Source organism: Mobula birostris, chromosome 6 (genome assembly GCF_030028105.1).
Source record: "Mobula birostris isolate sMobBir1 chromosome 6, sMobBir1.hap1, whole genome shotgun sequence".
Taxonomy (NCBI): Eukaryota; Metazoa; Chordata; class Chondrichthyes; order Myliobatiformes; family Myliobatidae; genus Mobula; species Mobula birostris.
Genome location: NC_092375.1, coordinates 10,204,426 through 10,229,251, shown reverse-complemented (window position 1 = coordinate 10,229,251; position 24,826 = coordinate 10,204,426). Strand labels below are relative to the sequence as shown.

General features: G+C 42.6%; 1 long non-coding RNA gene across 1 annotated transcript in view; it reads right to left on the bottom strand.

Moving 5' to 3' along the window:
- Positions 1 to 350: 350 nt before the first annotated feature.
- LOC140199724 (uncharacterized) overlaps positions 351 to 24,826 on the bottom strand; it is a 40,197-nt gene continuing 15,721 nt past the window's right edge. Inside the window, exons 3-4 of the long non-coding RNA XR_011886473.1 lie at positions 16,049 to 16,213; positions 351 to 843 (exon numbers count right to left, since the gene is read on the bottom strand). This is a non-coding gene — a long non-coding RNA (uncharacterized lncRNA). The remainder of the gene's footprint in view (positions 844 to 16,048; positions 16,214 to 24,826) is intronic.

Sequence of the window (24,826 nt, the reverse complement as noted above, 5' to 3'; positions counted from 1 at the left end):
TGATATCCATGCGTCAGGTTGGAAGCTACCCAGAGGTACATGGGGAGTTGTTCCTCCAACCTGAATTAGGCTACATCAGTGCAGCAGAGGAAGCCATGGACAGACAGCATTCTATGAGTGTTGTTCAAGAGTTCCAGCATCTACAGAATATTATGTGTTTGCATGTAGGTATACCAACTGGTCTTTCAGTTGTGAAGATAGAGGGAGATCTGCATTTCAGATCAGGTTATATATTACAGTTTGTTTCCATTACACATTCAGTGGCCACTTTATCAGGTACATCTGTACGACTGCTCATTAAATTATGAAGACACACAGTCCTCTTTTATTGTCATTTAGTAATGCATGTATTAAGAAATGATACAATATTTCCTCCAGTGTGATATCACAAAACACAGGACAGACCAAGACTGAAAAAACTGACAAAACCACATAATTATAACATATAGTTACAACAGTGCAACAATACCATAGCTTGAAGAAGAAGTCCATGAGCACAGTAAAGTTCAAAGTTTCTCAAATGTCCCACATCTCACGCAGACGGGAGAAGGAAGACAAACTCTCCCTGCCATACCCGACCACGGTCCGACTCTGAGTCATCGGAAAACTTCGAGATCTGATCAGCTCTCCGACATTGAGTACTGAGCGCCATCTCTATCCGAGCGATTTGACCTCCATCTCGGTCGCCAGCAGCAGGCAAAGCCGGGGATTTGGAGGCCTTCCCTCCGAAAGATTCCCGACCGCGCAGTAACGACAGCAGCGAACAAGCGTTTCAGATATTTCTCCAGATGTTCCTCTGTGCTTTCACGTCCGTCCCCATCAAATCAGAATTGTCCACGGCCCCTATTTAATGGATACAATATCATTTTTCACCGGAGGGCTGCGCACACGCGGTGCACTGCTTTCCCTCCTCCCAGATATTAATACAAATATCTAATATTCCAATCATATGGCAGCAACTCAATTCATAAAAAGTATGCAGGCATGGTCAAGAGGTTCAGTTGATGTTCAGAGCAAACATCAGAATGGGGAAGAGATATGATCTAAGTGACATTGACCATGTTGGTGCCAGATGGGGTGGTTTGAGTATCTCAGAAATTGCAGATCTCCTGGGATTTTCACGGGCACAGTCTCTAGAGTGTACAGAGAATGGTGCAAAAACCAAAAATACTTCCAGTGAATGACAGTTCTGTTGGTGTAAATGCCTTGTTAATGAGAGAGGTCAGAAGAGAATGGTCAGACTGGTTCAAGCTGACAGGAAGGTGACAGTAACTCAAATAACCACACATTACAACAGTGGTTTGCAGAAGAGCATCTCTGAACACACAACACATTGAACGTTAAAACAGATGGGCTACAGCAGCAGAAGACCGCGAACATACATTCAGTGGCCACTATATTAGGTACAGAAGGTACCTTGTAAAGTGGCCGCTAAGCGTAGACTGTTTCTGTTTGGACTGTGAATGTGATTAATTTGGAGTTTTTGTGAGAAGGGACTGAGTGCTGAAGGGGAAAAATGTGAGTTATTTTGTAGCTCAGAGTCCATGGAATGTATGTTGATATTATATGCTGATAGGAAATGTTTCTTCCTGGTATTTCTAATGAAGCTGAACTGGACTGAAAGCAGTAAGCAGATCATTCCAGCAGCTATTGTTTCAGTTTGTTTTGCCTTTGCTCTTCTTGGGAAATTATTTCTCTTCTTCAAACTCAGAACATAGAAAAGTACAGCACATGAGCAAACTCTTTAACCTATGAAGCAAGCTCTTTCTTATATGAAATGGTACTGGGGAGGGGGTCACTGCACAGGGCCAAAACAAGCTGCAGAAAATTGTGAACTTAGTCAGCTCTATCATGAGCACTAGCTTCCGTAGTATCCAGCAGCAATTCCTCAAGAAGGCAGCATTCATCATTAAGGACCCCCATAACCCAAGACATGCCCTCCTCTCATTGCTACCATCAGAATACTACTACTCCGTCAACTCAGGCCTAGGGGGCCAGCGTCGGGCAACAGGATGGAGGTACAGAAACCAGAAGGTTCAATGATTCAGGAACAACTTCTTCCCCTCTGTCTTCTGATTTCTGAATAGACAATGAACTCATGAACACTACCCCACTTCTTTTTTTGTCTTCCTTACAGTATTTAATTTAAGTATATATATAAAAAAATGGTTCCTATTACTGAATAAGTTGTCCATTCAAATAAGTTTTTTATTGAACTTGAATAAATGAAAAGAAACATAGAAACATAGAAAATAGGTGCAGGAGTAGGCCATTGGGCCCTTTGAGCCTGCACTGCCATTCAGTACGATCATGGCTGATCATCCAACTCAGAACCCTGTACCAGCCTTCCTTCTATACCCGCTGATCCCTTTAGCCACAAGGGCCATATCTAACTCCCTCTTAAATATAGCCGATGAACTGGCCTCAACTGTTTCCTGTGGCAGAGAATTCCACAGATTAAATATATAATATGAATCCTCTGAAGAACATGGACACCATGGAACAGCAAAACGTAAACACAAGAAATTCTGCAGATACTAGAAATCTAGAGTAACAACACAACATGCTGGAGGAACTCTGCAGGTCAGGCTGCATCTACGGAAAGAAATAAAGAATCACTCTTTCAGGATGAGACACTTCATCCGGAGATCGGGAGGATCTCAGCAAAAAATGCTCTCTTGCCGCCATGTGATTCAGGATGCGAGAAAACTCGCCAAACTTTCCACTTTTTCAGGAGGCTGAATAAAACTGGTATGACCTTATCAACCTTTAGAGTGCACCACAGAAAGCATTCTTTCTGGATGTATCATGACTTTTTATAGTAACTGCTCTGGATGTGACCGCAAGAAATTGTGGAGTTGTGGATGTAAACTGTAGTGATTAGGGTTTTGCCGGTTGGTTGAAGAAACAAATGGTTGAAAGTGAGTAACTGCTCCTGAATCTAGTGGTGTAGGACTTCCGGTTTCCGTACCTTCTGCTCAATGGTAGGTGTAAGAAGATGGCATGGCCGGATGGTGGAGATCTTTGATGGACTTTGCTTTCTTGAGGCAGTGCTTCCTGCAGATTCTATCAATCTTTTGGGAGGGATGAGCCCGTGATGTATTGGGCAGAGTCCACTACTCCCTGCAGCTTCTTCCAGTATGTTGCCGTGCACTTGAATTGTTGGACCAGAGAAAGGTGCAACCAGTCAAATGGTGCATCTATGTACTGAGCTCAGCAGAGGTCATCTGATACACTAATACCCAGGAATACAAAGCTGTTGCAACGCACACAAAATGCTGAAGGAACTCAACAGGCAGCATCTATGGAGGGGAATAAACAGTTGGAATTTCAGACCGAACTCTCCATTGAGGCTGGAAAAGATAGGGGAATAAGCCAGAGTTAAGAAGGTGTGGGGAGAGGAGGAAAAGTACAAGTTGGCAGGTGGGACCAGAAGAGGGGGAAGGTGGGTGGGGGATCAAGTGAGAAGCTGGGAGGTGATAGACGGAAGAGGTATAGGGCTGAAGAAGAAGGAATCTGATAGGAAAGCAGAATGGACCATGGGAGAAAGTGAAGGAGGAGAGAAGCCAGATGGAGGTGATGGACAGGTGAGAAGAAGGGAAGGGGAAGAGGGTAACTAGAATGGGGAATAGAAAAGAAGAAGGAAGAAGGGGTGAGAAACTCCCTGAAGTTGGAGAAATCGATGTTCGTACCATCAGGTTAGAGGCTGCCTAGGAGGAATATGATGTGTCGTTCCTCCAGCCTGAGAGAGGTCCCATTGTAGCAGTAAAGGAGGCCACGAACCGACATGTTGGAATGGGAGTGGTGAATGGAATTAAAGAGGTTGGCCCTGAGAAATCCTCTCTGTCGTGGCGGGCAGAGTGAAGACTCTTGACAAATCGAGGTTGCTGCCATTCTTCCTGCATTTCAACAAGGTAACATCAACGACTTCAGGGCATCCGGAGTTTGAAAAATTGCGACACAAATACCAGTCTTTAATCACAACCAAATGATTGAAGCATAAATCCTATCAGTCACTCCGGCAGACACTAACGGAGCTAATTGCATCCAGTCCTGATGAAGGAAGAGCCGCTGATGTCTCCAGTTTCAGGGTTATACTCTGTTGGCAAACTGCTTGTATATGCTTCCACACCACAAGCAATAAGACACGTAGAAAGAATTTGGGACAATTTGAGCTGCAAAACAAGCTACTAGGTTTCATTTTGGTTTTGCACTGGCCATGAGTTACGCAAGTATAAATCAATAGCAGGTCACTACAGAACTAAATAATCCAGTCTGTTGTAATCTAACAATTATTATACCATCAATGGGATGTATGTACATGGCTTTTTCCTGAAATCTCTTGGGCTCGGACAACGAGAGGACCTGACACAAACAGAAATCTGTGTAACCACACTGGTTGCAGCTAATTTGGGCATCATTTCCTCTGTACAGTGACAGAGATTTTTCCCAAGGCAGTGTCATTGCTGAGAACTGCGGGTGGCACTTGAGACCAAGGCCAAGAAGACGCAAGAATGAGATCACTTCCCGTGGGCACGCAACACATTGTTCTGTTACAAGCATCCACCACGGGAAATCTACTAAACTGAATCAAATGTGCTAAAAATTAAGCTGGCATTTCCGATCCCTTAATCAAACATAATGTTTCTTAAACCTGGCAGGCAAATGATGACATCATTAAGTTTAGCTCGTTACTGTTCTTTTCCATCATAGAGTTGTACAACAAGGAAAAAGGCCCTTCAGCCCATCAAATTCACCCTGGACATCATGAACCCATTTTCTCTACTGCAGGGGATCCCAACCTAAGGGCCACAAACCCCTCGGTTAATGGTAAGGGTCAATAACTTATAAAAGGTTGGGAACCCTTGCTCTAGTCCTACAATCATCCCACTTTCATTCTTTCCACAGTCTCATCAAACTCTCACAGATCATTTTGCTATGTTGGCACTAGAATATGTGGCGCCACCTACAGGCCGCTCCGAGCAAAGCCTTGGTTGTTTGTTAGCAGCATGGTAGTGGTAGTGGTTAGTACCACACTTTACAGTACAGGTGACCCAGGTTCAGTTCCCACCACTGCCTCTAAGGAGTTTTGTATTGTTCTCCCCGTGACCACGGAGGTTTCCTCTGGGTGCTCTGGTTTTCTCCCACAGTCCAAACACATGTCGGTTAGTTGGTTAATTGGTCATTATAAATTGCCCTGTGATTAGGCTAGGACTAAATCAGGGGATGGCTGGACAGCACAGCTCAAAGGACCAGAAGAGCCTATTGTGCTCTATATCTCAATAACATAAAAATAAATTTTTACTGTAGGTACATGTGATATATAAATTTGAATCATAAAACCTTTATACACAGAGTGGAGAGTGCCTGGAATGCATTGCCTGGGGTGATGGCAGATACATTAGGGACTTTTAAAAGACATTTAGATATACACATGAAAGTGAGGAAAATGGAAGGATATGGATATTGTACAGATTGAAGTGATTAGTTAGCCATTTGATTACTAATTTAATTGGAAGGGCCTGTTCCTGTGCTGTACTCCTCAATTTTCTATGTTCCATGAGTCTGAAGTCACCTGTGCACTATGGTCAATTCACCTACCAACATGCACATAGAAACATAGAAAACCTACAGCACAATACAGGCCCTTTGGCCCACAAAGTTGTGCCGAACATGTCCCTACCTTAGAAATTACTAGGCTTCCCCATAGTCCTCTATTTTTCTAAGCTCCATGTACCTATCCAAAAGTTTCTTAAGAGACCCTATTGTATCCGCCTCTACCGCCATTGCTGGCAGCCCATTCTATGCACATCTTTGGGATGTGGGAGGAAACAGAGCACATTGTGGAAACCCTTGCAGACTCAAGGGGAAAGTATTCACTTCAGGCAGAGTCTGGACTCAACAATGAGACATCTTATAGGTACATGTTGGGGAAGGATTTGGAGGGTTAAGGGCTGATCACAGGCAACTGTGACGAGTAGGGAAGACAAAAACATAGGATTTTCTGCAGATGCTGTAAAGAACTGATTGTGGTCTCCTGAAAGGGTAAGACGAGGGAACATACCCCAGCTCAGAAGTGGAGAGGGTGAGCAATCTCAAGTTCCTAGATGTTAATATCTCTGAAGACCTAACGAGGACCCAATATAATGATTAGCTACAACGAAGGGAAGACAGCGGCACTATTTCATTAGACGTTTGGGAAGATTTGGTGTGTCACCTAAAACATTTGGAAATTTCAGCAGATGTACCATGGAGAGCATTCTGACTGGCCACATCACCATCTGGCATGGGGTAGTGGCTACTGCGCAGTATCAAAGTAAGCTTCAGAGGGTTGTAATATTAGTCAGCTCCACCATGGGCACTGGCGTCCATAGCATCCAGGACATCTTCAAGGAGCGGCATCCATCATTAAGGACTCCCACCAACTAGGGCATGTCTTCTTCTTATTCTTCTTATTACCATCAGGAAGGAGGTACAGAAGCCTGAAGGCATACACTCAGCGATTCTGATTTCTGAATGGGCATTGAACCTATGAACACTACCTCATTACTTATTTACTTCCGTTTTGCACTACTTATTTAAATTAACTATTATATATATATATATATACACACACATACATATACATACACACACTGTGCTGTAATTCACAGTTTTCCCTATCTTATCATGTATTGTGTGGGCACGTGGCCAAGTGTTAAGGCATTGGACTAGCTTCCTGAAGGTCGTGAGTTCGAGCCCCAGCCGAGGCAACATGTTATGTCCTTGAGCAAGGCACTTAATCACACATTGCTCTGCGACGACACTGGTGCCAAGCTGTATGGGTCCTAGTGCCCTTCCCTTGGACAACATTGGTGTCGTGGAGAGGGGAGACTTGCAGCATGGGCAACTGCTGGTCTTCCATACAACCTTGCCCAGGCCTGCGCCCTGGAGAGTGAAGACTTTCCAGGTGTGATCTGCATGGTCTCACAAGACTAATGGATGCCTTCTTCTTTTCTTCATGTATTTATTCTACTGCTGCTGCAAAGTTAACAAATTTCATGACATATGCCAATGATAATAAATCTGATTCTGATTCTTAATCCAGAACAACACATAGAACATGTTGGAAGAACTCTGCAGGTTAGGTAGCATCAATGGAAGGGAAAACAGAGTCGACATTGCAGGCTGAGATTCTTCAGCAGGACTGCAGTCCAGTCACGATGAAGGCTCTCACCCCAAACCATTGACAGTCTATTGTTCTGTCCAGTGTTGGTCAGTGTTGGAGCTTTTACTTCTTCAGAACAACACTGAGAGTTTGGTACTTCCAGGGGCAGTCTGAGAATATCCCATTCCCGTGAGCCAAAGGACATGTAGCAGAGAAAGAAACAATTTGTCTTCACACCAGCTAAGTATGAACACAGAGGTGCCACTAAGCTGGAGAGATACTTTTTGAATGGTAGACGGGTTTGTAAAGAGAGCTTTTTTTTCTCATTGGCCTTGATAAATTGAGTATTGAGTACAGGAGTTGGAATGTTATGTTGAATTTGTATAAGATGTTGGTGAGGCCAAACTTGGAGTATTGTGAACAGTTTTGGTCACTCACCTTCAGGAAAGATATCAAAAAGATCGAAAGTGTCAAAAGAAAATTTACAAGGATGTTGCCAGAACTTGATGCCCCAGTTCGTAGGGAAAGGTTGAATAGATTGGGGCATTTTTCCCAAGAGTGTAGGACAGCAATGGAAATTTGATATACAGAATTATGAGGGGTATATATAGGGTAAGATTAAGATGGTTGAGACTAGAACTAGGTGACATAGGCTAAGGGTGAATGGTGAAATATTTAAGGGGAATCTGAGAGTGAAATTTGTCACTCAGAAGCTGGTGTGAGTGTGAACTGCCAGTAGAAGTGGTAGATGCAGGTTTGACTGCAACATTTAAGAGAAGTTTGGATAAGTACATGGATGGGAGGGCTATGGGGGGGCTATGGTCCCAGTGTGGGTCACTTGAGCTTGGCAGAATAACAGTTTGGCATAACTAGACGGGCTGAAGGACATGTTTCTGTGTTATTGCACTCTATGACTCTATGCAGTGTTACTGGATTTGAGGATTATCCCCTTAAAGTGCTTTCTAATCATGTTTCCCACAACTATAGATTATTTGCGACATTCCACACTTTCAAAGTAGTAATACTGGTACATTCCCACCTCACACACAGCTCTGGTTGCAAAATGAGGAAGGTTCATAAAGGTTAAATCCATTTCCCTTCAGGCTGAACTCAGAGAGATTGAGAGGAATGCTTTCGTCAGCCGAGGCTGGATTCATGCCCGGGTCCCACGGCAGAGAGGTCAGTGTATGAAGTCACCACACTGTCCATTCACCAAAAAGAAAACAATGTAGTTGACTGATAGTGAAGAATTTTTTTTTGCTTTAGAACAATGTTGTTAATCTAATGGTTCACATGGCCTGTTTAACCCCTCAATCCACTGCTGACAAGCATGACTAAATATTACACTAATACTCCTGCAACTGAAGCAGACATTTCCAATCTTTAAAATAAATTTTATTATTTATTAATTTATTTGTAGTAATGTTACTTTATGTGTTGTGTTTGTGAGTTGTATGTACTGTGTTGTGCACTTTGGTCTGGAAGAACATTGTTTCATTTGGCAGTAGAATGAGAATAAACTTGAACTTAAATCTGATAAATTAATGCTAAATTTTAACATCAAAGTCTAATAGTCATGGGTATGATGAAATGCGAAGGGCCAAATGGCCCAATTCTGCTCCTATACCATATAACCATATAACAATTACAGCACGGAAACAGGCCATCTCGGCCCTTCTAGTCCATACCGAACTCTTACACTCACCTAGTCCCACCGACTTGCACTCCCCCAATAACCCTCCATTCCTTTCCTGTCCATTTATCTATCCAATTTAACTTTAAATGACAACATCGAACCTGCCTCAACCACTTCTGCTGGAAGCTCGTTCCACACAGCTACCACCCTCTGAGTAAAGAAGTTCCCCCTCATGTTACCCCTAAACTTTTGCCCTTTAACTCTCAACTCACGTCCTCTTGTTTGAATCTCCCCCACTCTCAATGGAAAAATCCTATCCGCATCAACTCTGTCTATTCCCCTCATAATTTTAAATACCTCTATCAAGGCCCCCCTCAACCTTCTACACTCCAAAGAATAAAGACCTAACTTGTTCAACCTTTCTCTGTAACTTAGGAGATGAAACCCAGGTAACATTCTAGTAAATCTCCTCTGTACTCTCTCAATTTTATTAACATCTTTCCTGTAATTCGGTGACCAGAACTGTTTTCTTATAGGCCAAATTTGGAGTATTGTGTACAGTTCTGGATTTTCTCTGCAGTTTCTACATTTGTCATCTTGAATTTGTTGTTTTTTTGATTATTCATTTTTGATATTTTTTTGTGTTAACCACCTGGTCTTATATTGCCGCAAAGAACCTTTATGCTCCTGGTAAATTTACCAGATCGGTTTCAGAACAAGATATAATGCCAAAAGAGTACTTTAATACAAGTATAGTGAAAGTGTTTATTGCCTTTTTTATATTTTTACTGTTGAGCTCGGTTTGGCAGGTTTTCTTAAGTCTTGAAGTCGATTCTGTTAGAAATTTTCCCTTTATCGCACTATGATCTATTTTCATTCCTTGTTAATATCCCAGACACTTATATGTTTCATACTGATCATCGATTGTATTGTATCCTGCTGCTCTGTTTTGTATTCTATTAGCTCTTTTGCTCCTTTCTTTATGTTTAATGTTCTGCATTTATCCAATCCAAAGTTCATATTTATATCTTTGAAAAACAGTTCTATTTGAATTAATTGCTTTAGCTTAACTGATGAAAGAGCATATAATTTCAAATCGTCCATGGCCCATTTTGCTGTTTCTGATTTACCTTATGGTCTTATAGAGCACACATGACCGAAAAGGGAAGGCTCAGTAGCGGGGTCTGTTAACACAGTCACTGCACTGCACTGGGAATCACTGATTGGGGTTCAATTCCTGCTGCTATCTGTAAGGAGATTGTACGTTCTCCTCATGATCTCATGGGCTTCATCCAGGTCCCCTGGTTTTCTCCCACATTCAAGCCTTACAAATTAGTTTGGGTTAGTGAGTTGTGGGCATGTTATGTTGATACTGGAACCACAGCAACACTTGCAGGCTGCTCCCAGCACATCTCAGACTGTTTGCCTAAGACATTGACAATATATATCACCGTATGCTTTGATGTTTTAAAGTTAAAAGTAAGTCCAAAATTCAAATTAAATTTATTATCAAAGTGCACATGTATCACTAATCAAACTTGAGATTAATTTTTTTGCGAGCATTCATAGCGAATACTAGAAACACATTGGAATCAATAAAACACCATACCCAAAAGGACAGACAAACAACCATTGTGCAAAAACAAAAAGATAGAAAAAGATAATGTTGATAATAAATAACTAAATAAATGCACAATAAATACTGAGAACATGAGGTGAAGAGTCTATGAAGATGAGTCCATAGGTTATGGGACCAGTTCAGTGATGGGGTGAATGAAGTTGAGTGAAGTTATCCCCTCTGGTTTAAGAGCCTGATGGTTAAGGGATAATAACTGTTTCTAAATCTGATGGTGTGTGTCTTGAGGCTCCTGTACCTCCTTTCTGATGGCAGCAGTGAGAAAAAGCTATGGTCAGGATGGTAAGGGGTACCTGACAATGGATGCTACTTTCGTGTGAGCATGTAGATGTATTTAATGGTAGCGCTCCATGTAGATGAACTTAATGGTAGGAAGGGCTACCATTCACTACTTTTTGTAGGATTTCCTGTTCAAGGGCATTGGTGTTTCCATATTAGTCCATGATGCAACCAGTCAGAACTTTGTCAAAGTCTTAGATGTCGTGTTGAATCTTCACTAACTTCTAACGAAGTAGGGGTGCTGCCGTGCTTCCTTCATAATGGCACTGGACCTAGGACAGATCGTCCGAAAAGATAACACTGAGGAATTGAAAGTTGCTGACCCTATCCACCGATTTGGATGTACATGTGACAAATAAAGGTAATCCTTATCTTTATGTTCTTTGGACTATACGTGTGCCCCTCAAGTGCTCTGGTTTCTTCCCATATGTCAATACATGCTACCTGTTGTAAGATTAACTCTGTTGCAGGTGACCAGAAATACAAAGCTTTGTAGAGGGAGGTCAAATTAAGGGGGAATGTGAAAGGAATTTGAGCAGATAGTTGCTTGATGATTGCTATTGACGTACTCATGTATGGAATGATCTGTATGTTTCTCAGCCTATTCTAGTATATGCGATTACCTTACAAATTGCCAAAGATTGTCCTGAATGCTCCTTTTTTTATAATCTTCAATCTGTTGAAACTTTATCTTTTGTTGCACCACTCTGATTCCCTGCCATAGCAACATGAATTGTCCAATTCTGGAAAGTTTGATATCCATAAGCTCATAAGACATAGGAGCAGAAGTAGGCTATCTGACCCATCAACTCTGTTCTACCATTCAGTCATAGCAAGCTTTTTACCCTCCTCAGCCCCACTCCCCCGGCTTCTCCCCGTAACCTTTGATGTTGTGTCCAACCAAGAACGTATCAAGTTCTGCCTTAAATACACCCAATGACCTGGCCTCCATAGCTGGCTGTGGTAATAAGTTCTACAAATTCACCACCCTCTGGCTAAAGAAATTTCTCCTCATCTCTGTTTAAAATGGGCATCCCTCTATCCTGAAGCTGTGCCCTCTTGTCCTAGACTCCCCCACCAGGGGAAACATCCTTTCCACATCTACTCATTCTGGGCATTTAAGCATTTGAGAGGTTTCAATGAGATCCCCCCTCATCATTCTAAATTCCAATGAGTACAGACCCCGAGCTATCAAACTTTCCTCATATGATAACCCTTCCATTCCCAGAATCATCCTTGTGAACCCTCTCCAGTGCCAGCAGATCTCTTCCTAGGTGAGGATCCCAAAACTGTTCACAATACTCAAGGTGAGGCCTCACCAGTGCCTTATAAAGCCTCAGCATCACACCCCTGCTCTTGTGTTCTAGACCTCTTGAAATGGATGCTAACATTGTATTTGCCTCCCTCACGACTGACTCTACCTGCAAATTAACCTCATGGATGTTCTGCGCACGGACTCCCAAGTCCCTTTGCATCTCAGATTTTTGGAATTTCTCCCCGTTTAGAAAATAGTCCGCACATTTATTTCTACTACTAAAGTCCACAAATATGCATTTTCCAACATTGTATTTCATTTGCCAATCTCTTGCCGATTCTCCCAATCTGTCTAAGTCCTCGGCAGCCTGTTTCCTCAACACTACCTGCCTCTTCACCAATTTTTGTATCATCTGCAAACTTGGCAACAAAGCCACCTATTTCATTATCTAAACCACTGATACGCTGCATAAAAAGAAGTAGGCCCAACACTGACCCCTATGGAAAACCACTAGTCACTGGCAGAAAAAGATTCTTTTATTCCCATTCGCAGCCTCCTATATATCAGCCAATGCTCTAACCATGCCAGTAACTTTCCTGTAATACCACAGGCTCTTAACTTGTTAAGCAGCCTTGTGTGTAGCACCTTGTCAAAGGCCTTCTGAAAGTCCAAATATACAAAATCCACTGCATCCCCTTAATCTATTTTACGTGTAATCTCCTCAAAGAATTTCAATAGGTTTGTTAGGCAAGATTTTCCCTTAAGGAAACCATGCTGACTTTGTCCTATCTTGTCCTGAGTCACCAAGTACTCCATAAGCTCATCCTTATCAATTCACTCCAACATCTTCAGGCTAACTGGTCTACAATTTCCTTTCTGCTGCCTTTCTCCTTTCTTAAACGCTGGAATGACATTTGCAATTTTCCGGTCCTCTGGCACCATGCGAGAGTCCAATGAATTTTGAAAGATCATTACTACTGCCTCCACAATTTCTACCAATACTTCTTTCAGAACCTTAGGGTGCAGTTCATCTGGTCCAGGTGATTTATGTGCCTTTAGGTCTTTTAGCTCTTTGAGCACCTTCTGCCTTGTAATAGTAACTGCACTCACGTCTCTTCCCTCACACCCTTCAACACTTGGCACACTGCTAGTGTCTTCCACAGTGAAGATTAATACAAAATACTCAATTAGTTCATCTGCCAAACCTTGGCCACTGTTATTATCTCTCTAGCCTCGTTTTCTAATGGTCCTATATCCACTCTCATCTCTCTTTTATTTTTTACATCCTTGAAAAAGCTTTTACTACTCACTTTGATACTGTTTGCGACATTGTTTTCATATTTTATCTTTTCCTCCCGAATGATTCTTTTAGTTGCTCTCTGTAGGGTTTTAAAAGCTTCCCAATCCTCTGCTTTCCCACTATTTTTTGCTTTGTTGTATGCCCTCTTTTGCTTTTACATTAGCTTTGACTTCCCATGTCAGCCATGGTTGTACTAATTTGCCATTTGAGTATTTCCTCATTTTTAGATTACATCTATCCTGAACTTTCCTCATTTTTCCAAGAAACTCTCGCCATTGCTGCTCTGCTGACATTCCTGCCAGCATCCCCTTCCAATTTACTCTGGCCATCTCCTCTCTCATACCACCATAATTTCCTTTACTCCACTGAAAGACTGCTGCATCAGACTTTACTTACTCCCTATCAAATTTCAAGTTGAACTCAATCATATTGTGATCACTACCTCCTAAGAGCTCTTTTACTTTAATCACCTCCGGTTCATTGCATAACACCCAATCCAGTATAACTGATCCCCTAGTAAGCTCGACAACAAGCTGCTCTAAAATGCCATCTCGTAGGATTTCAACAAACTCACTCTCTTGAAATCTATTTCCAACCTGATTTTCCCAATTGACCTGCATGTTGAAATCTTCCATGACTATCATAACATTGCTCTTTAGACATGCCTTTTCTATTTCCTTTTGTAATCCCAGCTACTGTTAGGAGGCCTGTATATAACTGTCATTAGAGTCCTTTAACCCTTGCAGTTCCTTTTTTTTTGACATGTGCCTGTGTGCGTGTGCGTCTGTGCGCTGCGTCTGCATGTGCGTGCGCGTGCGTGCGTCCGTGATGATGTCTTTTTCATGGCTCGTACAAGGCGCGGAGAGAGAGAGAGACTGTGTGGGGTGCCATTCCTCACACAGACATTTTTGCAGTATTTTCCCTTTATTTTACGAGGTCAAGTTGCGATCTCGACACGCAACTTGGCACGGATGGAAAGCATACTCTGAAGTGGACCCAACTGGTTTCGAACCCGGGAACCTCCGCTCCCGGGTCCAGCGTCAGTATCACTGTGCCACCAGCCGGACCCACCCTTGCAGTTTCTTAACTCAACCCACAAGGGTTCAACATCTTCCGATCCTATGCGGCATCTTTCTACTGATGCCATTCTTTACCAGCAGAACCACCTCCTCTGCTTACCTTCCTATCCCTCTGATACAACGTGTAACCTTGGACATTCAGCTCCCAACTACAACCATCCTCCAGCCACGATTCAGTGATGGCCACAACATCATACCTGACAATCTGAAATAGTGCAACAAGATCATCCACCTCATTTCTTATACTCCATGCATTGAGATATAACACTCCGAGTACTGTATTTGCTACCCTTTTTGATTCTGCAACCCTAATGCACTGACGCTCACCCTGCTGGCTGCAATTATATCCGATCACCTGCCTGCCTTTCCTGACGGTCTGGCTGCACTCTATCTTTGCTTTTTCACCATCCACCCTATCCTGAGTTTCTTCACTCCAGTTCCCACCCCCCTGCCAAATTAGTTTAAACCCTCCCCATCAGCTCTAATAAACTTACCCATGAGAATATTGGTACCCCTTAGGTTCAGGTGCAGCCCATCACTTTTCAACAGGTCATACCTCCCCCAGAAGAGATCCCAATGATCCACGAACCTGAAGCCCTGCCCCTAGCACCAGCTTCTCATTCACACATCAATCTGCCAAATCATCCTGTCTCTATCCCCACTGGCGCGTGGCACAGGCAGCAATCCAGATGTTCAATGACAGCTTCTAATCTGCTCATATAAGACAATTCAATGGTTCCCTATTCCAATAAGATGGATTCTTGACCTCACAATCTACCTCTTTATAGTCTTGCTCCTTATTGTCCACCTGCACTGCACTTTCTCTCGGACTGTAACACTTTATTCTGTATTATGTTATTGTTTTCCCTTGTACTCCCTCAATGCACTGATGTCATGAACTGGTCTGTCTGAACAGAATGCAGGACGCATTTTTCACTGTACCTTGACACGTGATAATATTAAACCAACTTACCAATTCAACTCAGCAATTTCCAAAGTTATTTCATTGGTTCAGAACCAGGTTTAATATCACCGACATATTTCATGAATGTTGTTGTTCTATGGCAGTAATACAGAGCAATACATAGTAATAAAAGCTATAAATTACAATAAGAAGTATATATAAAAATAAATATATAGTACAAAAAGAGGAGAAAAATAGTGAGGTATGAAAAATTAGTGTGACATGAGTTCATTGTCCATTCATCAATCTGATGGGAGATGGGTAGAAGCTATTCCTGACTTGTTGAGAGTTCGGTGTCGAAGAAGCTTATGAGAGGAAAAAGACCAAGTATTCTGAACTGGCAACTGAAGCTGCCTAGAATGGCTGGAAGGCCAAGATTTTCCCTGTAGAAGTGGGATGCAGGGGATTCGTTGCTACATCTACGACCAGCCTATTGAAGAAGATGGGGGTGAGGGGTCACTCCATCCAACAAGCAATCAAGTCCTTGTCAAACACAGCAGAAGAAAGCAGCAACTGGATTTGGATTAAAAGGAAAGACAACAACTGGGCTGCAAGATGAAGACAGGAGGGTATGGAACTGAGGGGGGTGTATCTGGGACACCAGGTAGCACCGTTGAGCCTTCTGGAGACAACGTGGGCTTATCAACGAAACGTCAAAGGAGGGTGCCCACCTGATGACCCCGATGACGTACCTACCCTCCCTGTTTGTCACCACTCCAAACCCACTGCCAACATCAAGCGTGCCAACTTACCATAGGGGTTGAAACATCAAGTCCTAGTAGTTCTACTGTCCTCGGGCTCCTGTACCTGATAGTAGCAATGAGAAGAGAGCATGTCCTCGATGATGGGAGTCCTTAATGTTGGATGTTGCATTCCTGAGGCATAACCTTTTGAAGTTTTCCTCAATGCTGGAGAGGCTAGAGCACATATTGGAGGCAGTTGAGTTTACAATTTTATAGAACATAGAATAGTACAGCACAGTTCAGGCCCTTCGGCCCACAATGTTGTGCCCACCCTCAAACCCTGCCTCCCATATAAGCCCCCACTATTTTTGGCAGGGTTTTCCAATCCTGTGCAGTGGCTCCACCATATCAGATGGTGATGCAACTTCATGGTCAATTTAAAGAAACTGAGCCTTTTAATCCTTCAGCAAGTTTCATGTGCTATAAGAGTTAAATTCTGATGATAAATCTGACCACAACAGGAAAAGGAGCAGACACGTCCAACTATCCGCGTAGACCTCTGCTCTCTTTACCATATTGCAGGAGTGCTGAATAAAGTGAGAACCTGCATCAAGAAATTGTGCAACGATCAATAAACCAATTGTGTGGAATCAAATGAACTTGCCTGGTGTCTCAGGGCTGAGTGTGTCTGTACTCGTATCAGCACTCCTTCTCTGCTACGTGTCCCACACCCCTCCCATGGTGCTCCACCCTCGCCATTCTGAACAACCTTTGCTCCAGCCAGATTTATAGAGCCGCTTTCCGCTCCACATTGACAAATACAGTACTGTGCAAAATTTTTAGGCGCCCTAGCTCTATACAGTATATCAGAATCAGAATCAGGTTTTATATCATCGGCATATGTCATGAAACTTGTTAACAGTACAATGAAATATGTTATAAATAAATATAGAAATATGGAAATACAAATATAGAAATATACGTGCCTAAAACTTATGCACGTACTGTACATTAGAGAGCTTTCTGATAGGCTGCATCACAGCCTTGCATGGAGGCTCCGATAAACAAGATTACAAGAGGATTGTAGACTCAGCTACCTCCTTCATGCCCACAATCTCCCCCCTCGCCCCCACTTTGAGGACATAATTCAAAGGCTGTGCCTCAAGAAGGCAGCATCCAGCACTAAAGACTCTGGTCATGCCCTCTTCTCATCACTACCATCAGGGAAGAGGTACAGAGCCTGAAGGCCCACACTCAGTGTTTTAGGAACAGCTACTTCCTCCCTGTCATTAGATTTCTGAATGGTCCATGAACCCATGAATACCAACTCATTAACAAGAGAAAATCTGCAGATGCTGGAAATCCAGGCAACACACACAAAATGCTGGAGGAACTCTGCAGGCAAGGCAGCATCTATGGAAAAAAATGGAGATGACGTTTCAGGCCCCCCCCCCGCCCTTCACCATTTCCCATCCCCTTTTCCTTCTCTCACCTTATCTCCTTGCTCACCCATTGCCTCCGTCTGGAGCTCCTCCCCCCTGTTTCTTTCTTCCATGGCCTTCTGTCTCCTTCACCAATCAACTTCCCAGCTCTTCACTTCATCCCTCCCCCTCCCGGTTTCACCTATCATCTGGTGCTTCTCTCCACCCTCCCCCACCTTTTAGATCTACTTCTCAGCATTTTTTTTCTCCAGTCCTGCCGAAGGGTTTCGGCCCGAAACGTCGACTGTACTTTTTTTCCATAGATGCTGCCTGGCCTGCTGAATACTGCTTCATTATTCCATTTGGTAATGTTAGAGTGTATCTTTGCACTGTACTGCTTAGAGTAAATTTTAAAGTCTATTGCTGCAAAAATGCAAATTTGACATCATAGACCACTGTAATAATAAATCCGGTTAATTCCGTTTCACCTTGAGTTGAGCATTTCTCAAAGGAGATAACTGACCACAGCAGTTGTTGGGAACTTTGTGACAGACGCCTGAGGTTTGAAAGGAAACGCCAGATTGAAATATCTCACTGATAATACAGTAGCCACTTGGAGGTTACTGGTGCCAGTAGTACTCATGACCCTGACAGGGACTGGAAGGATGTGGGTGAACATTCTGTCACTTCGAGAAAGTCGAAGGCCTGAAGTAGCAGCTTCGGAAAAAAGAAGCACTATCTGTTTTTTTCAGCCTTGTGTCATTAAAACGTTGGCTTGCCAGAATATTCTTTCATCAGCTGTGACTCACTTGGAAAGCAACAAATAGCGATTACTATCCCAATATTTCCAGGCAGCCAGAGTCTATTATTGCTTCAGGCTGTGACTGTTGGAATACCAAAAGTTGACACTACTTGATGGCAAAGCGAAGGGCTATTGTAACACATTCAAATATTAAAACTGTCCATTCAGACTGGGGTTACACAGTTTTCTGGGGAAGATGGAACCATCTCCACTGATCATCAACATCTCTACAGTTAGCGTCCTTTCAACATTCACGTTCCTGAGCAATCAAGATTTCAAAGGACCTCATGTGGGAGATCCATATCTCCTTCCTTAACAGAAAGGCTTGACAGAAGATGTACTTGTTGTGGCAGTTGGTAAAACTCCATCTTCCCCTGAACATATTGGTGCAATTCTACGCTGGCATCACAGAGAGCATCCTCACATCAGCCATTACTGTCTGAAATGGTGCAATATTCTCTCACAACATACAAAAACTACAGCAAACTGTTAGCTCAGCAGAAAAGGTCACTGGCTTCGATCTTCTGGTCACTGCAGGACTTGCCACAGAACATAAAACATAGAACAATAATTAAATGCCTAACTAATCTAATTCCTTCTACCTACACAACATCCCAAATGAACCAAGTGTAGATGGCATGGTAATATTGGTTGGCTTGAACCAGCTGGGCCACAAAACCTGGTTCTGTGTTGTAGTCATACAGTGCAGTTACTCAAGTGGAGCAAGATGTTCTCCTAAGAGCTGGTCTCTTGGTAGGTCCTCAGGTGGCTGTAGAAGTTGATCCGGGATCCACATAAGTGGGATGTTAGGGTGGATTCTCTTAACGAGAATGCCTGTACGTGACATTGCTTAACATGGGGAGCCTGGTGGACAGGTGGTCTGTGACAGATTGGGGCCAGGTTCTGTGTTGTATAACTCTATAATCTGTTCTAATCTCCTGACTCACACCAGTTAATACCTTGTGAATATCCTGTGTTTCGCAAAGTGACCTGAAAGTAATTTTTATTGTAGTTTACTCCTAAATAAAACAATGTCCCATTCCATAACATTGAAAATATAAACAAAGTTATGTGATTCAGTTACCAAAGCCTTTTCTTTTTCACCAAGTTTTTTCAGCAGCTGGGCGAAGGCATTATAAATTCCCAGCAGGATTTCACAATGACCACCAGCCTAAACATGTGGCAGGCTTCAAGTTACCAGAACATAAACACGCTTTCTGTTTCCCTAATTGAATCAGATTAATCTGTCGGGATATCAAGAGAGCTGCAATGCATTTAATTCTTCACAGCTTCTTTGATTCTATCAATGATCTCACTTGAAGTGCGGGCTGCATATCAGAGTATAGATTTGCTTTGGACCCGCACTGTCGACTGTTGGTATTGCCACCCACAATTCAAGATTCACAGTTCAAGATTAGGGTCATAGAGTTATAGAGTTAAAAAAAACTACTGCGTAGAAACAGGCCCTTCAGCCCATCTATTCTAAACTGCCTAGTCCTGTTAACCTGCATCCAGATCAAAACCCTCCATAACTCTCCCACACATGCACCTACTCAAACTTCTCTTAAACGTTGAAATGGAGCTCACATCCTCCACTAGCACTGGTAGCTCATTCCATCTACTGAGTGAAAAAGTTTCCTATCATGGTCCCCTTAAGTATTTCACCTTTCACCCTTAACCTATGACCTCTAGTTGTAGTCTCACCCAACCTCAGTGGAAAAAGCCAGCTTGCATTTACCCTACCTATACCCCTCATAATTTGTATCAAATTCCCCTCAATCTTCTAAATTTGAGGGAATAAAGTTCAAACCTGTTCAATCTTTCCATATAACTCAGGTCCTCTAGTCCTGGCAAGAACCTTGTAAATTTTATCTGTGCTCTTTCAATCTTATGTATATCTTTCCTGGTAACTTCCTTGAAAAATTCTTTAAGATTGGTTTGGCATGAGCAGCTACACATAATGCCATGCTGGCTATCACTGTCTATCCAAATACTCAGATATCCAGTCTTTTAGAACACCTTCCAATAACTTTCTCACTACTGAAGTCAGGCTCACAGGCCTATAATTTTCTGGTTTATTCTTAGAGCTTTTCTTAAACAGCAGAACAACATTAGCTATTCTCCAATGCTCTGGAGCTTCACTTGTCACTAAGGATGATTTTAATATCTCTGCTAGGGCTGCGGCAATTTCTGCACTTGCCTCCCATATGGTCTGAGTAAACAGCTTATCAGGCCCTGGTGATTTGTCCACCCGAATTTACCTCAAGTCAGCAAACACCTCCTTCTCGGTAATCTGCAAAGATTCCATGATCTTGCGGCTGCTTTCCCCCATTTCTATAGACTCTGTGTCTGTCTCCCGAGTAGATACAGATACAAGAAATCCAGTTAAGAGGATTTCACCAGTTTGATTCCAGGGATGAGGGGGTTAGACAATGAGGAGAGATTGAGTCGCCTGGGACTGTACTCACTGGATTCAGAAGAATAAGAGGAGATCTTATCGAAGCATATAAAATTATAAAAGGGATGAACAAGATAGAGGCAGGAAAGTTGTTTCCACTGGTAGGGGAGACTAGAACTAGGGGACATTGCCTCAAGATTCAGGTGAATAAATTTAGGACAGAGATGAGGAGGAACTGCTTTTCCCAGAGAGTGGTGAAACTGTGGAATTCTCTGCCCAATGAGGTAGTGTAAGCTATCTCAGTAAAGATACTTAAGACAAGGCTGGATGGATTTTTGCATAGTAGGAGAATTAAGGGTTATGGGGAAAAGGCAGGTAGGTGAAGATGGACACAACAGCCGTGATCTTATTGAATGGTGGAGCAGGCTCGATGGGCCAGATGGCTTATTCCTGCTCCTATTTTTGAATAAATAAGCTAAATAATCTCATGCCTTCTTCTAACCCTCCAGATTTCTTTCTTAAGAGTTCTCTTACACTTCTTATACTCCTCAAATAGCTCATTTGTTCCTATTTGCCTATACCTGTGATGCACCTCCTTTTTTCCATAACTAGGGCCTCAATATTTCTTGAAACCCAAAGTTCCATAACCCTGTTATCCTTGCCTTTTATTCTGACAGGCACATACAAGATTTGTACTGTCAATTTCACTTTTGAATGCCTCCTACTTACCAAGTATACATTTTCCAGGAAACAGCCTATCCCAATCCACACTTGGCAGATTCTTTCTGATACCATTAAAATTGCCTTTTCTCCAATTTAGAATGCAACCCGGGGACCAGATGTATATTTTTCTATAATTACCTTGACGCTAATGGTATTATGATCATGAGATACAAAATATTCCTCCAACTTCTGTCACCTGCCCTGTATCATTCCTTAATAAGAGTTCAAGTATTGCACACTCTTTTATCGGGATTTCTATGTTCTGATGAAGGAAACGTTCCTGAACACATTTGACAAACTCTATCCCATCTAGGCCTTTTACAGTATGGGAGTCCTAGTCAATATGTGGAAAATTGAAATTACTTTTTATCAAAGGGATCTGGGAGTGTGTTCTATCAATTATTGAAGGTAGATAGGGTTGTTTTGGCACGTTTGTCTTCATAAATCAAAGTATTAAGCAGAAGAGATGGGATTTTATGATGAATTTGTATAAGGTGTTGTGAAGCCTAATTTGGAGTATTGTGTGCTGTTTTGGTCACCTACCTACAAGAAAGATGTAAATAAGGTTGAAAGAGTAGACAGGAAATTTGAAAAGATGTTGCTGGGACTGAAGGACCTGAGTTAAAATGAAAGATTGAGTAGCTTAGGACTTTATTCCTTGGAATATATAAGACTGAGGGGAGATTTGACAGAGGTATACAAGATTATGAGGTGTACAGATATGGTAGCTTTATTTCAATGTTTAACAGAAGTTTGGATGGGTACATGGACCATAGGGGTATGGACGGCTGTAGTCCTGCTGCATATTAATGGGAATAAGCAGTTTAAATGGGTCGGCACAGACTTGATGGGCAGAAGGGCCAGTTTCTGTGCTGTACTGTTCTATAACTGTATGACTCTATCACAATCTTATGTTTCTTGCAAATCTGCAATCTCTCCACAAATTTGTCCCTCTAAGTCCCAGTGGACTATAACACAGCCCATTAACAGGGGCATATATTTCTATTTCTCATTTCCACCCATAAAGTCTCAATAGATGATTTCTTCAGTCTGTCCTGACTGAGCATTGCCGTGACATTTTCCCTGACTAGTAACGCCACCATCCTCTATAATCCTTCCTGCCCTGTCACATCTAAAACCACAGAACTTGGGAATATTGAGCTGCCAGTTCTGCCTCTCCTAAAACTAAGTCTCACTGATGGCTACAATATCATAACTCTATGTATTGACCGATGCCCTGAGCTCAAGTGCCTTTTCCTACAATATTTATAGCACTGAAATATACACAGCTCAGAACCCTAGTCCCACCATTTGATTCCTGACTTAGTCTGAGGACTTACCAATATCTGTCTCCACACCTCTCCACTATCTGTTCTGGCACTCTGCTGCCCATGTCCCTGCATCCCTGCAAGACGGCTTCATTGCCTTCCATCAGCACACATGTGGATCATCACCTTGCCAAGGTGGAGAGGCTTGTGAGCTCCTGAGATCCCAAGAGCAATGCCGTCTGGAACTTAGCTTCTGGTGGGGTCTCCCATGGCGGTAAGGTGAAGGGGAAGTTTCCAGACAAAAAGCGATCCAACCAAGACCACAACAGTGGAGCTGGCAGAAGATGATGGCACATCAAAACAGCAGTGAAGGTCGAGGAAGCTGCAGCAGTGAAGGGTCTCCCAGGCATCTTGTACTCCAGGCCACTAGACCCTGATTCCGATCTGTCAAGGATCGTGTGGTGGCTGCCCATGTATCAGCCTCCTCACGTTAAACAAAGACACGCACAGGCGTCCTTCATTAAAAGAATAATCCCTGAGGAGACATCACACTGGATTTGAGTGATCACATTTCTACTACTCAAGTGTAAAGGAGAACAAAATGATTGTTAATCTGGATTCAATGCAGCATAATAAGCACAATAAGACAAAAGAATTCAATTTAAAAACACATAATAAATCAAATTTCAAAGTAAAATTTATTATCAGAGTACATATATGACACCACAAACAACCTTGAGGTTCTTTCTCAGCAGGCATACTTAGCAAATCTATGGAACAGTAACTGTAAACAGTAAACATCAGGAACTGTTAACTATAAACAAATTGTACAAATGCAGATAGTAAGTAAATAGCAATAAATAACGAGCACGAAATAACAAAATAGAGTCCTAAGTGAGCGTAGCGATCCCCCTTTTGTTCAAGAGCCTGATGGTTGAGGGGTAGTGACTGCTCTTGAACCTGGTGGTGGAGTCCTGAGGCTCCTGTATCTTCTACCTGATGGCAGCACCGAGAAAACAGTATGGTCTGTGTGGTGAGGATTTTTGATGGTGGATGCAGCTTTTCTATGGCAACATTTCATGTAGATCTGCTCAATAGGGAGAGCTTTACTGGGCTTTACTACCTTTTGTAAGAAATATAAATACATTAGATTATTTTATGTACATAGACTGATTGTATGTAAATTAAGTTACACTAGGTACAGGAGTGTCTCTACCTAAGGTGACTCTGAGTGGAAATGATAAAGTAGTGGTGGTGGGCAGTGTGGTGCAGTGGGTTAATCATGGCTGTGTTGTGTGAATGGCTGGAGTGCAGAGACCTATCACCCAAGTGACAGGACACCAGGGAATCAAAGCCAACAACATTATCAACCATTACTACAATACATTCCCTCTGTGTGTCAGTACATAGAATTAGTATAGATTAATATAGGAGGTGGAGATATGTCTCTACCCGAGGAAGTGTAAGACGTTCCTTTCCTCCATTAGGCTGCAAGTCACCGTTGGTCAAGATGTAGCATCTGCTTAGCACAATTCCCCCCACCAATCAAGATCACATGAAGCCATGGGAGCACGTGGTGGATATCACAAGCCCTGGTTATGTGACCACTGACACCAGGGAGACGATCGCTGAAGAGTATCCATAATGGCTGGGCTCACCCGTCTTGTAAAGACACAGCCCAGAAGAAGGCAATGGCAAACCACTTCTGTAGAAAAATTTGCCAAGAAAAATCATAGTCATGGAAAGACAATGATCGCCTACGTCATATAGCATGGCACATAATGAACGAACAAACAATAGATAGACACTTGTCAGCATAAACACAATAGGACGAATGTCCTGATTCTGTGCGTCATGACTATCACATATCTCCACTGTCCTCTTCTACAAACCCAATTACTCCCACACTTACCTCAAATACACCACTTCCCACCCTGTCACTTTCAAGGATTCTACTTCCTTCTCTCAGTTCTTTCATCTCTCTAGATCATGATGAGGCTTTCCACTTCAGGACATTTGAGGTATCCTCCATTTTTTGGGAAATGCGTCACTCTCCCAACTGATTTTGATGTAGCCCTCACACATTATCTCCTCTATTTCTGCCTTTGCCACATCCACACTCCCGTGACCACCTCACCCCCGAACACACACACACACACACACACACACACACACACAGCAGGGACAGAGTTTCCCTTGTCCTTGCCTACCACCCACAAATCTATTCATCCAACA